Source organism: Suncus etruscus, chromosome 4, assembly GCF_024139225.1.
Source record: "Suncus etruscus isolate mSunEtr1 chromosome 4, mSunEtr1.pri.cur, whole genome shotgun sequence".
NCBI classification, from domain to species: domain Eukaryota; kingdom Metazoa; phylum Chordata; class Mammalia; order Eulipotyphla; family Soricidae; genus Suncus; species Suncus etruscus.
This window is the reverse complement of record NC_064851.1, coordinates 159315943-159325916: the sequence shown is the minus strand read 5'-3', so window position 1 is coordinate 159325916 and position 9974 is coordinate 159315943. Positions and strand designations below refer to the sequence as shown.

Below are 9974 nucleotides of genomic sequence, written 5' to 3'. Positions count from 1 at the left end.
CTGTTGTTGGTGCTCTTATTTTTCACAGTTCAAAGGACGATATCTCTTCTGATTTCCATTTAGTGTTAGGTGATGTGATAGAATAGTCTGGTCTTAGGTCAAGTTTTCCTTTCCTCGTTTTCATATCAAAACTGGCTCAAATTGGTGCAAGAGCAGTGTTATAAATCTCCCAATGGAGCTTAGTTCCTGGTGGTGTTGCCTGGAGCTGTATCATTTCTACCTCGGGTATCTGGGGTTTGGGATTGGACTAACACTGTCCAATCTCCTGGAGACTGGTTGAATCCACATGACATGACACATGTTCAGGATGGGAGACACCCTTCTGCTATAAAAAGTGAGTTCTTATCCCTAGAAGATTTGATCTTGTTTCTGTGTCTATGGTTTCCCCTTTTTTTACTGTGCCCATACAGAAACATATGGTGTCATACTGTGTTGCTGGTGCTATTCTGGGTAAGGATGATAGGCTGCACACACAGTCTCTGTCGTCTGGTTTTGTTCTGAGCTTTTACCCCAGTCAAGGATTTTTGTACCAAGCAGCACGAAAAATGGTAAGGATAGAGAAAAAATTTTTTATTAAAATAGAACTAATAAATAAAACTGAGTTAAAAAGAAAAGACTACCTGTATATTTAGGAATGCACATCTTAAGATGGATTGTTACACAGGTATTGAGCTTCCATAGGCAATATAAGACTCCCAATTAGGTCTTTTGATATATTCTTGTGGGGAGTAAAAGCCAAGGTACTTTTCGATTCACAGGCCTTGGAATTGAGTTTGAGAGATGCTTTGTTGCATCACGAGCATATAGTGTCTTTGATCTGGGAGTTTTGCTGAGGCCGATTCCTGTATTGTGCAACAGTCCACGATTTGGTGGGGGTGAGAGGGGCCATCAAGCATGAGTCAGCAGGCATGCTGGTTTTAGTTCTTTGCCGAGGCATGAGAACGGGGACCCAGAGGGAGTCTTTCACTGAGGAGCTGGAAGGTGGTCTGTTGGGGCAGGAGGTCAATCTTGGTACCTACTGAGTTAGGAACTGAGGGTAAAGAGGGCTACATTAGGGGAAGATAATGGATCAGGATTGGGAGATGAGGAGATAGAAGAGACACAGGGGTAGGGGAGAGGCAATACATGACAGGGGCTATATACAATATATGAATTGTTTGTGATTTCGGCTTGGAGACAGTACGGAAAGTCACGTCCACATAAAGATTGACTTTAAAGATTAGTTTGAGTGTTATCATCCAAATCTTTGGCATTCCGTTTCCTTTCCTAGGAACCGTCTAGAATAAAGAACATTTTTAGATAATGCTTAAAAAGTATATTTGTCGCGCGGGCCCATTTGCGGTTATAAAAATTAGTATTATTAAGAAAAGACACCGCTGTGGGGGGCCAGTATGAATTTGGGAGGAGTTTTCCTCCTCCCCCCCCCCAGAGCCCAGTTGCCAGACCTGGCCATGAAGACCAGTTTGGCATGGGGGGATCTCGGTCTCCTGGACTAACTGGCCAGTCCTGGGGGCCTTTGGCCAGCTGTCTGTCCAGATTCCCAGCCATGCCAGTAGAAGAGGAGCAGTAATCCTGGCATGTGGGATCTTCTGGGTCCAGCTGCAACCTTCCTCTCCAGTTTGAAAAAAGCATGGGATTGGAGTTTCCCCCTCTCTCCTCCCCCCAGAGCCCAGTTGCCAGACGTGGCCCTGAAGACCAGTTTGGCATGTGGGGATCTCGGTCTCCTGGACTAAGTGGTCAGCCCGGGAGGCCATTGGCCAGCTGTCTGCCCAGATTCTCAGCCATATCCGTAGGAGAGGAGCAGGAATCCTGGCATGTGGGATCTTCTCAACTAAAATGTTTTAAGTCAGTTAGTTGTATGCCTTAAAGTTTATAGTTAATGAATTTTAGGCAATTGAAAATGTTAGTGTACATTTGTAGATCTTTACGGTATAATTTTAAAAGCTAAAATCTATAAAAAGAATAAAATAATTAAAAAAATTTGGGGGGGCTCACACCCGGCAGCGCTTAGGGGTTACTCCTGGCTCTATGCTCAGAAATCGCTCCTGGCAGGCTTGCTCAGGGGACCATATGGGATGCCGGGATTTGAACCACTGACTTTCTGCATGCAAGGCAACCACCTTACCTTCATGCTATCTCCCTGGCCCCTTAAGAATTTTCAATATTTCAGGGGGTTCAAGGAACACATAAATTTAACACATTCCAAAATACTTTTAATTTTAAAGGAGGAATTTCATTTTATTCAAATTAGTGTTTACATTAAAGTTTATTAAACTTTAATGTTTATTAAAGTTTATTTTAGTAAAAATTTAAATTATAGGGCCCGGAGAGATAGCACATTGGCGTTTGCCTTGCAAGCAGCCGATCCAGGACCAAAGGTGGTTGGTTCGAATCCCGGTGTCCCATATGGTCCCCTGTGCCTGCCAGGAGCTATTTCTGAGCAGACAGCCAGGAGTCACCCCTGAGCACCACCGGGTATGGCCCAAAAACCAAAAAAAAGAAAAAAATTAAATTATAAAAAAAAGTATATTGTATTGCTTTTATCCATCTTTGTGCTGTACCAAGTCATAATGTTGAATTATCTGAACGGTCAGTTTTATCCTTTTAATAGTAATTAAGTTCACTGTAAAAAATAGATATTATAGGGCCGGGCGGTGGCGCTAAAGGTAAGGTGCCTGCCTTACCTGCGCTAGCCTAGGACGGACCGCGGTTCGATCCCCCGGCGTCCCATATGGTCCCCCAAGCCAGGAGCGACTTCTGAGCGCATAGCCAGGAGTAACCCCTGAGCGTCACTGGGTGTGGCCCAAAAACCAAAAAAAAAAAAAAATAGATATTATAAATCATTATAAATCATTCAAAATAGTCCAATGCTTCTTTTAGCACATTTTGATGTATCTTCTATGTCGTTTTTTACAAAATACTAATATATGTATATATTTTTTCCTTTAATGTATTGGAAAAAACTAAAAGGGAAAATATTAAAACACTTATTTATGTTAATATTTTTTCTTTCTTTTTTTTTTTTGTTTTTGTTTTTGGGCCACACCCAGCATAGCTCAGGGTTTACTCCTGGCTCTGCGCTTAGAAATTCTGGCAGATGCGGGGCCGGAGAGATAGCATGGAGGGTAAGGCATTTGCCTTTCATGCAGAAGGTCATCGGTTCGAATCCCGGCGTCCCATATGGTCCCCCGAGCCGGCCAGGAGCGATTTCTGAGCATGAAGCCAGGAGTAACCCCTGACTGCTGCTGGGTGTGACCCAAAAACCAAAAAAAAAAAAAAAAAAGAAAGAAATTCTGGCAGATGCTTACTTGGCAGGGGTGATACCATGATCACGAAGGTGGTTTTCCCAGGGTGAGGCTTATTCACTGCACTCCGGTTGTGCTGACCCCTGCGATTTCCCCAAATGTGGGAAACTCGACTGCATAATTTGTGGTAGTGGGGGACTGCATTCACGCTCTCCCCTGCAGAAAAAAAAAAGAAAAAGAAATTCTGGCAGGCTCAGGAGACCATATGGGATGCTGGGAATTGAACCCAGGTCCATCCGGGTTAGCTGGGTGCAAGACAAATGCTATCTCTTCAGACCCTTCAAACCCTTGTGTTAATATTTTTCTGCAGAAGACAAATACATATAACTGCTTAGACCACAATAAATGTATTCTTGATAGTATGCCTAATAATTTGATTTGTCAGTGTGTTGTTTTTCTTTTTAACATAATACAGTAATCAGATTTATTTTCTTTATTTTTTTCTTTTTTTAATATAATTTTTATTTTGATCATAGTGGCTTACATATTGTTGACAATAATATTTTAGGTACATATTTACATAAAATCAGGGGGGATTCCCATCTCCAAATTGTCCTCCCTACCCATCCGTTTTTGTCCTACCTCCCATTTCCTCTTCCCTCACCCCCAGGGCGGCTAGAATATGTGGTCCCCTCTGTATCTAACCTACTACTTAGTAGTCTTGCATCAGTTTGGTCTTGATGCCTCCCTTGTTTCCCCCTCTAAGTGGGGGCAGGGCTAGCTAGTTCAAGTTGTGTGGTTTTGTCTGAAAAAGAGAAAATAAATAAACTGGTGTAAGAGTCTAATACCCCAAAAATGGGCAGAATCCTTCTAGAGGTTCTCATCATCGATTTGGGAAATGAATGAGAAAAAGAAGGTGAAACACTCCACCAGTACCAAAAGAAGTGTCAAATATCCAGTGAGGACTCCGGCTATATCGATAAGCACCACAAATAACAGATTAAAAAAACAAACAAAAACAAACAAACAAACAAAAAAACACTCCGTGGTCTTGAAATAAGAAACATGGCGTAGCACAAAACGAAAGAAGAGACAGGAAGAGAGAAAAAAAAAGAAAAAAAAATAAGAATAATTGGGGACAACAATTTCAATAATCACATCCAAACAGAGAAATTGACCAAAATAGCTAGGTAAATAAAAATAATAATAACAATAATAAATGAAGGTAATATATATATATCCAAGGTTTTGTGTTTTTTGTATTTTCGTTTTTTTCCCTCCTGCCCTGGCACAGTAAATATTGGGGTCATTCGAAAAGGAATTCACTTGCCCTATGCAATATGGGGTTTCTCCGTCCTTGGAGTATACTGTCATGGGATCAGTTCTAGTCTTTGCTCAGGATCATTACTCTCCCGGTGGTGTTTTTTTTTTTGTTGTTGTTGTTGTTTTGTTTTGTTTTGGTGTGTGGAAGACTTCTGCTCTGTCCAGGGTGATACAATCAGAGCTCTGTGTTTAGAGGTCTCAGTATCTGTACAGATCCTGAGGTGGGACTTATGGTGAAGTCAGTCTTTGTGAATTTAGAGGTTCTGTTACCTCAGTGCCATTTTAATCCATCTTCTGTGGTTGGTGATCTTGGTCTTTGCACTGAACCTAGGATGGCATCTAGGATAGCGTCTTTCTTTGTGCTTCCAGAAGCCCCTTTCCGTTACAATTGTCTCTGCCGGACCTTTGGAACTGGGGATCATGCTTATTGTGCAGGTCTTAGCTCAAACCCTAGACTAGGGCTTTTTTATTGGTCCCAAGATGTATACAGTCTGGTCGTGGTTCTAGCAGCCAGTCATCTGTAAATCACGATCTTGGCTTTTGGACCTACCAAAGGGTGCCACGTCTTCTGGTTTTGTCTTGTCGTTAGCTGGTAAGGTAGGCTAAACTGCTCTAAGGTCAAGTTGTTCACATTTTCCTCATTGTCGGGATATCATGTTAGAGCTGGCCCTTGTTGTTGACCCTGCAGTATTAAGGCTGTCCCAGATGGAGTTTGTTTCTTGCAGCTGTTGTGAAGAGCTGTGCCGTTTCTATGTCTGGGATCCAGGGTTCAAGGCTGGATGAATGGTATCTAATCACCTGAGGTCTAAGTTGATTCCACATGACATATTTTCAAGGTAGGAGATATCCCTGTATTGTAAACAACTATGAGTTCCTATCTCTAGTTATTTTCTGTATTTTTTAATATTTTTATGGTGGGTGGTGGTGGTGGTGGTGGTGGTGGTGTGGACTAATTAGATTTCTATATCATGATATAGTAATATGATTTGTTAGAACAAGCTCAGTTCTAACATCCTGATTATGTTCATTCCTAGTCTATAAAAACTTATTTAAGAATTTAAGTCTAATGTGGTACTAAGTCTAAGCTAGCATTAAGAGTCCTAAAATAACAATAATAAGTGTATCTGAATGAAGTATAATCCATTCTAATTTGTAAGTAGACTTGAAATTACATATCTAAGAGCCTCCAATTTAGAAATGGTCTGAGTCAGCTAGATTCCCTTGGTGCTTCTACCTCCAAGAGTTAGTAGAAACTGGATCAATTCTCAGAAGCATGTATGCATTGGAGCAATGGGAATGTTGCCAGTACACTCTCTCCATGGTGATCATCTTGTTATTACACTTTGCCATAAGAGAATTGTCAGTCTGTAAAAGACAAAGCAACTGCAAAAGGATGCTTCAATATGCAAGATGCAGATAACTCATTTAATATTTTAAAATATTAATATTAGGTCACTATAAGAATTTTACAAATTATAAATTCTTTTTCTGTTCTAAGATTTAGTAGTCATTGTAATATGTGTTAATATTTCTGATGTAAACCCCACAGTCATTAAAGTTTTGAGAACTAATTAAGTTAAAATAAATGGCATCCTCAGCATCAGGGAACAATATCATTCATTTTTAAGGAAAATAATGCAAGGTCTTCATTTTCAGGACTTTTGCTATCAAAATAGATGCCCTTATAGGAAGTAGCATTGTGTATTTCATTTTTTAAATATGAAATGCTTTATGACTTTGTGTGTCATCCTTGCGCAGGGGACATGCTAATCTTCTCTGTACATCGTTCCAATTTATTATATGTGCTGCCGAAGCAAGCATACATTGTGTATTTCTTAATTGATGAAGGTGAAGAAATTTTCAGAATTTTTCTCCCTATCATCATTAAAACCAAAATTATTATTATCTTGTAATCAGAAGATTGAAACAGTACTGTGCTGAATAGCAAAATGTTAAATCATGAGGAATTTGGTAATGTAATTTATATTACATTGGCAACCTGAAATTTGCCATGATGGGCATATTTATACTTTAAAAATCTACAAATTCTACAAATCGTTGTTTCCTTCATCTCCTCAGAGAACCAACCAGTTGTTAAACATTTGCCAGAATACCACACTGGATTTTACTCATAGTGATGAAGTGACCAGTAACATTTGTGATTTTGCGAGAAGAAACCTTAATGTAATGTCTCAACTAGCTATCCTTCATAATTATTAGGTCTCTGTAATAGAAAGTTTTGTTATCAGCTTTGACTTAACAGATATAATTATTTATATTGTATGCAGTATAGAAAGCCTTCATCATGATAGATATCATTTGATCTTTATGACATCCTAGAAATCAGGCTTTATTATCTTGTTTTATAGGTGTGGTAGCTAAACTAAAAATGGATTGTGTCTTATCCAAAGTTACTCACCAGTGGTGGAGTTAATTTATAAACTGAAGCTAGAACTATCTTCAACTTCAGAATACCTTCTGTTCTGTCATTTTTGAAGGAAACATGGACTCAATTGGATGTATAGTATAAGTTAGTTTGGACTGGGAAATGTGGTATTATGAAGGATATTGAGCTGGAACTGCTACTCCAAATAAAAGGAGAAGTTGTTATAAGCAGTGAAGAAACAAAGATGGTTCCAGATAACTAACTGTTAAATTTCCCAGAAGAAAAAAATTATAACATAAAAAATATATTATGAATGTGTCAAAAACAAAGCTGCCAAAAATAAAAAGAAGAAGCCTATTTTGCATATCTATCTAGCACCAGAGAGTTGTTTTCATATTAGATACTGCCATAAAAACCTATCAATTGGTGGCCAATCAGGAAAATGGAAACCAATTTGGGTATTTCCTTTAACTGTATTTCCAAACAAGTTAAGATAATAAAGGCTTTTTTTTTTTTACAAAATGAAAGTGTTATACAATTTGAAGAATAAGATAGGAAAGATGATATCTAGAACTCAGTTATTGTAGAAAGTCTTCCTACACCTAACCTTGAAGATATTTAAAGAACTAACTTTGTTTCAGGATCATTCATATAATTCTAGTTAATTGGGTGGTTTTTATGTGAAGGTCTGTGTATGTGTATTTGATTGGTTAGTTTGTATAGGAAGATGACCACAGAAATCAGGAAGAAAACAGTTTATGGACTTTGTTCTAATGTACAGATACTAAATGGACTTAGTATACATGACAAAGATAATTTGTACCAGAGAATGAATGACTTAGTATAAGATCTACCAGTATGGTGAAAGTGAAATTTGTTTCAAGATACTTAGTTCTGACTTAATAATCCAGTGTAGGGATTTCATATGCTTTCTGTGCTTTACTCCTAGCATCTTTACCTAGTAAATAATAATAACCCAATTTGATAAAAACACAAGATTCTTAAAATATCTTTCAAGGGTAAAGAATTTGCCTTGCACAAGACCAACTCAGGTCTGATTTCTAGTATCCTGTATGGTCAGTGAGAAACACCAAGAATAATTGCTGAGTGTAGAAGCCAGGAAATGATGCCTAAGTCTGTGTCCAGGTGTGTCCCCCAAAATTTATCTTTCAAAATAAAGTTTGCAAAAGAGATGGAATTAAACTTGAAAGAAGTTATTCATTTACCACAACAAAAAACAGCAAAACTGGGGCCAGAGAGATAGCATGAAGGTAAGGCATTTGCCTTTCATGCAGAAGGATGGTGGTTCGAATCTCGGCAGCCCATATGGTCTCCCGTGCCTGCCAGGGGCGATTTCTGAGCATAGAGTCAGGAGTAATCCCTGAGCGCTGCCGGGTGTGACCCAAAAACAAAAGCAAAAGCAAACAAACAAAAAACACACAAAAAAACCCCCAAAACTTTATTCTAAAAGTGACATGGGTCACAGAAGTTTTTGAAGGTGAAAATGGGTAGATTTGTTTGCTCATATGAAGCAATCTGTCATTAAATTATGTGTCTGTTGAGGTGGTAGATGGGTTACATATGTTACACATGAATATGCTCCACAACAAAAGTAGTACCTGAATTTCTATTATTTATTATATATACATAAGCAAATTGAAAACTGTGCATTATAAAACACACATTACTGTATATATTATCTGGACATATATGGTATTATACATATTTAGCATGTAAATCACTACAGTCTCAGAGTGGCATTCTTAATGACTATACCACACCATATTTGATCTTGGTCAGGCTAGCCCAAGAATATGGTGGCAGTGCCACACCACATTAGAGAGCCCATAAAACATATAATCCTTCTGCAAATAGTAGAGAGACTTATGAGAAACTCCTATTAGTGAGACCACAATGTAGAGATAATAAAGAGAGAAAATAGGTTTGAGGCAAGAAGAGGGTAGGGATGAGAACTGTGGTGAACTGCAATGTCTCCATCACATTAGGTCATTTTGAAAGTTATTTCATTTTTAGGAATACAAATTTGGTAAGCTACAGTAAATTCATTTCTGAAGCTTGAGACTTTATAAAGATCTAAGCTCATTTTCATGAGTTTATGCTCTCCAGATTTTCAGAATCCCTGCCACTTGATGTACTGAGCACATGAAAACTTTGTAGTAAATAGGGAAAGACATATAGCTATGGAGGGAAAAGTCAAGAAAAATAATTGAGAAGTCCTAGTATCTAATCTAGTATCTGCCAAGGTTTTGACTCTCATTTTCCTCTACACAATAGATATGACAGTCCACTCCAAGGAGAACTGACGTGTCATTGAATAAGAATAAGAAAGATGGCAGTTTTCTCCCACTTTCCCACAACAAAATCATATCCCTTTGTTGGGAGGCAGTCGAAATGTTAGAAAAAAGACTCATGCTTCATCCTCAAAACGGTTAAGGGAAAAACTAGAACACTTAAATTTTGAGCATGTTGACATAACAACTTGCATGCAACTTACTGAGAAGATTTGAGAGAGAAAAAATGGTATGCCAGGTGGCCAGAGCATTAACCCAGCAGGTATAACATTTGACTTGCATGTGGCCAACTTGGTTCAATCTCCAGCATTCAAAATGATCCCCTGAGGCTGCCCGGAGTGATTTCTGAGTATAAAGCCAGGAGCAACTGAACACTACTGGATGAGACCCAAAAACAAAAAGAAAATTGATAAATAACACAAATAAATAAAATGTATGCCAGGACACACATATATTTATTAATTATATTCTGAATTTAGTACCTCTACCATGACCTTTCAGGTCCTAGAACTATGTTGTGCCAACACTATAACAATGACCTCTTTAACCATCTGCTCTCACAATCTAACCTTTTCCCTCTAGCCAAATAGGTCTTCTTCAGATGTAAACCAAATTATATTAAAATCATATATCCTCCAATAACATTCTTTTACACTTTTTCTTTGAAAAATGGACCTAACAAAAGTATTTACTCACTGGGATTGTGAA

At 38.4% G+C, this 9974-nt stretch overlaps 2 non-coding genes across 2 annotated transcripts; one reads left to right on the top strand and one right to left on the bottom strand.

Moving 5' to 3' along the window:
* Positions 1-3300: 3300 nt before the first annotated feature.
* LOC126007335 (U1 spliceosomal RNA) lies at positions 3301-3464 on the top strand. Its single transcript, XR_007494916.1, has one exon. It is a non-coding gene; the product is annotated as a U1 spliceosomal RNA (small nuclear RNA).
* Positions 3465-6281: 2817 nt separating this feature from the next.
* Positions 6282-6388, bottom strand: LOC126007495 (U6 spliceosomal RNA). Its single transcript, XR_007495059.1, has one exon. It is a non-coding gene; the product is annotated as a U6 spliceosomal RNA (small nuclear RNA).
* Between the last annotated feature and the right edge of the window lie 3586 nt (positions 6389-9974).